This window comes from Rhopilema esculentum, chromosome 15, assembly GCF_057945365.1.
Source record: "Rhopilema esculentum isolate cy_ngs chromosome 15, ASM5794536v1, whole genome shotgun sequence".
NCBI classification, from domain to species: Eukaryota; Metazoa; Cnidaria; class Scyphozoa; order Rhizostomeae; family Rhizostomatidae; genus Rhopilema; species Rhopilema esculentum.
Genome location: NC_142829.1, coordinates 7,087,904 through 7,094,633, shown reverse-complemented (window position 1 = coordinate 7,094,633; position 6,730 = coordinate 7,087,904). Strand labels below are relative to the sequence as shown.

The 6,730-nt window shown below is 32.9% G+C and overlaps 1 long non-coding RNA gene across 1 annotated transcript; it reads right to left on the bottom strand.

The window, feature by feature from the left end:
* Window positions 1-3,941: 3,941 nt before the first annotated feature.
* Window positions 3,942-5,089, bottom strand: LOC148958459 (uncharacterized). Its single transcript, XR_016144623.1, has 3 exons — window positions 4,989-5,089; window positions 4,666-4,751; window positions 3,942-4,036 (listed from the first exon to the last, which is right to left on the bottom strand). It is a non-coding gene; the product is annotated as an uncharacterized LOC148958459 (long non-coding RNA).
* Between the last annotated feature and the right edge of the window lie 1,641 nt (window positions 5,090-6,730).

The window sequence follows — 6,730 nt, the reverse complement described above, 5'->3', positions numbered from 1 at the left end:
ATGTCTTAGAGATGAAATAAAATTCAGCGGATGAAGCTCTTAAGGTCTACACATCTCGAATAAGATACATATCACTTCTACAAATATATTGATAAAGTGATGTATATAAGCTACAATCCTTGCCACAATTATTGGAAAACTTGTGCAAAGCTGAAGCTTTAGTGTGTTATTTTCTGCTTTTACGTGCTATTTTCAAATTTTGCTGTACCAAAGGCTTATTTGGAGAATAAACAACTTTTGATCTGACCTCTTTTAATGAATCCAAGCATTGCTTTTACTTCATCACTATGAAAAATGCATTTATATTAAAAATTATGCATTTACATCTTTACTGTTGTTTAGAAACTGTTGTTTCTAAAGTTGTTGATTTGACAATACAATAAAATTTCAGAGTTGGTCTATCGTACTTCGAAGTTTAGAATTGTACAAAAAGTTTTACAATATCATCCAACAAATATAGATTTAATAGCTCGGTAGTTCATATATCATAATTTTTGCTGATATTGATCTCAACTAAAAGTAGAACTGAAAGAATACAAAAAATTCTAACAATTTTCTTATAAACTTATTTGTTTACCCACTTTTATTCATTTATCCATTCAACAATTATCTATTGAGCTTTCAGTCGGAAACAGATAGATACAAAGTCAGGAAGTCAAAATGTTTTGTACCTTTTATTGACAGGAGAAAGATACGTGTACTTCAGTCTTAAAAGGCACCTGTGAAAATGATAGCTGACGTAAAACAAAGAGCAGTTATAAACTTTGAGAGATTTAATGAATGTAATAAAATTTGCAACGTTGATTGGCAGTCATTGCAGTTGCAAAGAATCTAAGTTTTGGCTAGTTGCTGGGCCATTCTCATAATCTTATAGAAGGTCATCAAGGCAAGGCTCCATGTAATCTCACAGAAGAGATTTGCGATAATCATTTAGAATGTAACAGAAGATTCTAGATTCTCTCTTTTGTGGAGTTTATCAAACTGATTTTCAAGAATCTGCATTGAAATTGAAGTAACTAAGGTTCTAGATGGAGTTGTACCGAATAAAAGAAAAATATTGGCATTTCAGAATAATATCTGAAGATGCAGATGCTAGAAGTAGTTAGCATAAATTCATCATTCATGCAGACATGCAGTCTGCAGCAATCATAAAATCAGTGTCATTTTATGCATAATAAATGTGAAGATGTTTTATTGATTTGAGAAAATTTCTTGATTTTGATCTTGCATGTATCTAAGAAATTTGAATCGCATTTACGAAAAAAGCATTTGTTAACTTTCAGAAAAATTTGCGCTTTTGTAAGAAATGATTGAAATCATTCTAAAAGTTGTGGCAGATCAACTTTTCACATATTAATTGCCAATTAAAATCTGAACGGAAACATACCTCAAAGCAGTTAAAATCTGTTTAGATTCTTTGGCTTGTTGAATTATTTTCTCCAAGGCAGCCACGGCTACTTTTTTGTTTCCATCCTTCAGTAATGGAAAGATAAAAACAGCTGTTTGGTAACCTTGTTGTGTCTCGATGGGACATCATTTATTAGGACTAATTGACTAGAAGGTTTGTCCCTCCCCCAGCTCTTACAATGCAAGGACACAACTGAAAATGTTTGTCATTGCAAGAAACAGGCAATTATGTTACCAGGGGGTGGTAGATGGGTACGGATGCAGCCATTGATTACTCAATCCATTTTAATAATAAAATTATTTGGTATTGAAAGTTCAAAAGCATGCTAGTCTATCTCTACAAATTTACTACTATATTTACAGTTAAAATTGAGGAAAGTATTATAAAGTTCAATTTTTAGGGTAACTCATCGTTATTCATGTTTTTTAATAGTTGCAGCCCCTCTACTTTAAGAAAGTCTGCTTATGTCATTGACATAAATAGCAGGGATTTGAGAAGTTAGAACCACATTTGATAGTTGCTTGTAGAAGGCTCTATTTATGTAGCTTCAAACATTTACAATAACACCAAGAAATTTAAACAGGCCATTGATTTCAAAGGAAGAAATCCTTGATCAAATCACAGAACTCATCCCCAAGATGTCAAAAATGTTTTTGCTTTATACGCAGTTCACTCTCCAACTAAGTAAAATATATTTGTCACCTACAGCTAGAAAAGAATTTGTTTGTCTAATTATATCAAAGCACTTCTTGAAGCTGGAAATTTTCCAACAAAAATTTGCTGAAGAACCTAGATGCTTTCTTGAAAATAGAATGATTAAGCCCTAGTTTATCCAGCACATGTTGAAACATACACTATGATGACAATATTAAAAGCATAAATTGGTCTTACCTGAAAAGCCATTTGCGCTGCTAAGCAAATAAAACCATGATAAACACTTGAGTCTGTTTGCTCCAAAGCCAGCTCGCTAATTTTCTGTATGCATACTAAAGCTAAAAATGATACACGAGTCTAAAAGATATAAGTTTTAGATAAGTCAATTTTTCTTTAAAAATGGTACGGGAATCTTGTCATCTTTCTTTTGTTTAAAAGAAATGCAAAGTACAATTTTGTCACTTTGCAATTTTGCAATTCAAAAAGGCAGGTCAATAAATCCAGTACAAAAATCAAACACCCCGTCCCTATTAAATCCAGAATTTCTAAACTTCTAAAGACTTAAGACTTTATTCTTCGCTTTGCAATATAGAGCCTTCCATCATGACAAAAACAAGAGTAACAGTTACATGAAAAATGAAGATATTTCGCTAGTACGGCAAGAAAAGATGATAATTTCAATGTATGCAAAGCCATTTGCTTTATAAAGGAGAGATCAGTTGTCTCAGCATGGCTAGCTCATATAAATAATCTGCTATTTAGAGACTTAAATTCATGCGGACAATTTGCCAGTGGAGTTGAAACGAAAATAATAAAATGATATTTGCCTTTATCGTCATCGGTACTAGCCAAGCAAATCTTGAAATGGATGAAATATGTCTGAACACAATCTGCTTGAAGTTTGTAAGCTTCTTGGATGGCATCGTTTGCCTGGATACAACAAGTGTAAAATCCTTTGTTAACATTCAAACGAACACAAACTAGCATATTTCATTAACAGTTTATATTTGATATGAAATCTAATTAATCTTTGCATTAACCAGAATCTAGAAACTTCGCTTATGTAACTGAGGATAAAATGTTTCATGTGAAGCTCATGATAGAAAGTGACATCCTTACGTTATGCTGACGCTGACAGTTGTCATCAAACATATGTTATAATATTATAATTTATTATAACTAAATTCAAACGACAGGGGGAAATAATTCCTTTCCTTAGAAAAATCAAAGCAAATATGTTAGAAAAAATAGTGAACAATACTGGGCTTGTTTAAAGAGAAAATTTCTTCTCAACTTGATTTCTTCTAGATGATGCCAAAAAGTAGTCAAGGTCCTTTCATGTATCTCTTACCAACACTTTTTTTGCATGGACACTAAATGTTCCAATCCAAAGTAACCCGGAATGATGGGGAAAACTGTTGGGTTTTATTAGTGCGTCGATTAAAGTTGAATTTTGGTAACATGTTAGATCGGAGTCTTTTGAGATGAACAACCTTACCTTTTCATACTGCTTCATACCAAGAAAACACGAGGCTCTGTTTCGCTATAGTGAAACAAACGGGTACATTAAAGTTGTTGAGATATTGTGTAATTAAATCGGATTTTCACAATGTAACAAGGAATTGTCGAATGGATTCAAGCTAAAGAACTAATTTTTTTGTCGTGGCACTGGTTATAGGTTACATTACATCAAATTATTTGCATAATCCTTTCCTTTTCATTTCTATCGGCATTGTGCTTATTTCATCATATCATTAATCAGAATCGTCAATTATCTATACAACCGAATGCTTAAAGAAAAATAATTAACAAGGTAACTTATTGTTGACGATATTTTTTTATGAGACTGTCGTTGAAAGTCCAAACGTATTATATTACCTGTAATTTCGCGATGTTTTTGCTTTCATGTCCCGAATGCGCAAAACACTCTAAGGAAAAATCGTACCAAGACAAGGCATCTGTGAACACACCAGCCTATAATATGGCAAAAAAACAAAATATTTTCCAAAGAGACACGGTTAGTGGCAAATAGTCAAATGGTGATGATTTTCTGTGACTTTAGATTTAGGCTAAATTGCTAGATAGGTGTCAAAGACGTAGTTAAGCGCGACTTGGTACAGCTTTGGTATTGATCCTAGTTAGTTTCTAATACAACTCCTGGGGTCCTGAGGTATCAAGTTAAGACTATTCACAAAAACTAGATGCCACTCAGGTATGTGTTCTTGTCATTTGTACGATTTGTGTTGGTCTGGTATTTCATTGGAAACGTTAAGAGGTATGTTAGGGATACGTTAAGAGGTATGTTTTTTCCCAGTTATAAACTTTTACATAAAAAGTTTAGCTTGATATTCAACCCCTTCTTAGCTTGCCTGATTTTCAGCCAGATCTTTTTTAAAACTATTGCGTTTGGAGCTGATTCTGATATTGGTGATCGTGTCGGGAATAGAGAGGGAGAAGTAAGAGTAGGGTGCAATATCTAGAATGGTCAATAAGGGCACAATCCGCATCAAACCAATCTTTTGTGAAGTATTTTGTAGCTTAAACAGCTTAATGATTATAAAAATGACAAGCCTTGAAGAAAAAGAGAAAATTTAGTAGTATACCTCAAATAATTTAGCAGCTTGTTCCCAAACCAGCAGATGAAACTTCTTCAGAACGTTGGCCTCAGCTTGTTGCAAGTTCTTTACATCTGAGAAAGTGATTATCACTATACTTTTGTGCTTCTTTAGATCAATACAACAATTTAGATAAGTCCTTTTTTGCAAAAAACCATGTATCTAAACAAACTTGACAAAATGAGTCTGTTAGCCTATCGTTATCAAAATAGCCTAGGTCATAATTGTTTATCTTATAAATTGGAAAATGGTGTTAAGAACGAATAAATCTGCATAAAAACCTCAATTATAACTCAGAAATATCATCTCACCAGAAATTAAACCAGAAGCTACCAATTGTTTTCCAGCCAGAATTTGCTTTTCTTCAAGTAGGTATTCCTGATGGAAAATTAGGATTTCAAGATGGAGTGAGGAAATTCAGTGATTACGTCATGACATGTAAATGTTTGATACTTGTGTTGGGGAAAAAATCATCAAACATCCCGAAATCATTTACTTGTCTAGCCATAACCACTTTGTAAGACTTTATGTTAGAGCAAATAGAAATGTTGATGCATACAGTTTTTATACTTTGCATAATCAATTAATTTGTTTGTATTCTCCATTCCGGTTTGAGGTCATCGATTTTGCATCTTGCTTTTTACAGACCTTTCTCAAAAATGGATTTCAGATTTGAAATCTTCATCTTGAAATAAGTTTAAACTGAAACTGTATGTCGTTTGGACCATTTGGTCGCGAGTTACATCACTTCGAATATTTAGATATTTCTTTAGATTTGACCGGAACTCGCTGCTGTAGTGAAGAAATCTCACTGCAGCAGTGCAGCAAGAAATCCCATTGAAATGTATAGAAAAAGGTAAATCTTGAAAATGGGTTAATTCGCTGTCTGATGTCCCAAACAACATGAAAATTTCGACACAAAGTAATTTTAGCATCAGGATTCCAATTCTATGATCCAATTTTTGGCAAATGTGAAGATAAAAATTGCCCGAAACAGAGAATACTTTGCTTTATTCGTGTTATCAATTAATTTATAGAGATTTAAGGAGATATGTCTAACAACTGTTTCGTAAGCAAAAAAATTAATTTAAGATGCGATTTGATTTTATTGGAACATGGAGATTCTTTGTGAACAAGACATACCAGTTTATCTATTCGAATTTTTGTAACTTCATGTGGCTTTGGGAACCTCTTCATGAGCAATTCAAAGGCCTTGTTTACTAAGGTATTGCTATAATTAGAGAAAGATAAAAGTTTTGATTTAAGAAATGAAGATAAAATGGTGAAAATGAACTTCTCATTAACGCATTGCATCGATGAAATTCATGTTTTTTATTAAAAAGAGTACTTTATAAGAACTAATTCAGCTCTTCGAAAAAATGTATGAAAGTTCAGTGCTGGATGCACAAAGTTTCATGGGGAAATTGCCAAGTTTCATGGGGAAATTGCCGTGCAAGTGCGAAATATTTAGATGCAGATATCATCATATGCAGAAAAGGAAAACTCTAAGGTTTGAAAACTTAATAATACTGAAAGTGTAAATACTGAAAATAAAAACTAGCTGAGAAATTATGAATACTGGCTTGAAAAAAGACTTTCTTATAATAAAGTGCTTTTATTTGTAAAATAAAAGCAAGAAAGTCAATTGCTAAAGAGTATTTGATTAGCGACAACTATATAACAGGGCCTCCGACGAAGGGGAGGGGGGCGGGGGTCTTGGCCCCCCACATTTTCGCAAAAAGTGTTTTTTTCTAAATCTTTTGTTATGGGTGTTAAAATTTCCCTTGGTTCTCCACTTTTCAACCTTTGTCGGAGCCCATGTATAAAGTGTACTGACAAGAAGAAATTGTGGCTTTATACCAAATTTACCATTTATGTTTGATAAGTAGCTTTACTGTTTGTAGTCCAAGCTCTATTTTGAAATCAGGATGGGTAATACAGTTCTGAATTGCTAGAAAAAACAAGTGTATTTTAAAAGCATAAAAAGATAATATTATGACAACAGATAAACAAGGTCTCGTAAAGGTTTGTTATTTGTCATTATGTCATCATG